This window comes from Neophocaena asiaeorientalis, unplaced genomic scaffold (genome assembly GCF_003031525.2).
Source record: "Neophocaena asiaeorientalis asiaeorientalis breed wild unplaced genomic scaffold, Neophocaena_asiaeorientalis_V1.1 scaffold254, whole genome shotgun sequence".
Taxonomy (NCBI): Eukaryota; Metazoa; Chordata; class Mammalia; order Artiodactyla; family Phocoenidae; genus Neophocaena; species Neophocaena asiaeorientalis.
Genome location: NW_020174705.1, coordinates 3,921,308 through 3,921,564, shown reverse-complemented (window position 1 = coordinate 3,921,564; position 257 = coordinate 3,921,308). Strand labels below are relative to the sequence as shown.

Here is a 257-nt window from a genome sequence, read left to right as displayed (position 1 = left end):
GGAACATACCCCCCCACATCTCAGAAGGTTCTACGTAAGGCCTTCCTCTACGACTTGCCTTAATGGCTGATGTGAACGTACCGTGACTCACTCACCACTTCAGGTTGTTTCCTTTCCTCTTTTTTTGAAAAAAAAAAAATATGGGGCAGGGAGGGATAAATTAGGAGTTTGGGATTAACACATACACACCACTATATATAAAACAGATAAACAACAAGGACCTACTGTATAGCACAGGGAACTATATTCAGTAATAA

General features: G+C 40.5%; 1 protein-coding gene across 1 annotated transcript in view; it reads right to left on the bottom strand.

Moving 5' to 3' along the window:
• Nucleotides 1–257, bottom strand: part of CUNH16orf96 (chromosome unknown C16orf96 homolog) — a 40,384-nt gene that overhangs the window by 9,857 nt on the left and 30,270 nt on the right.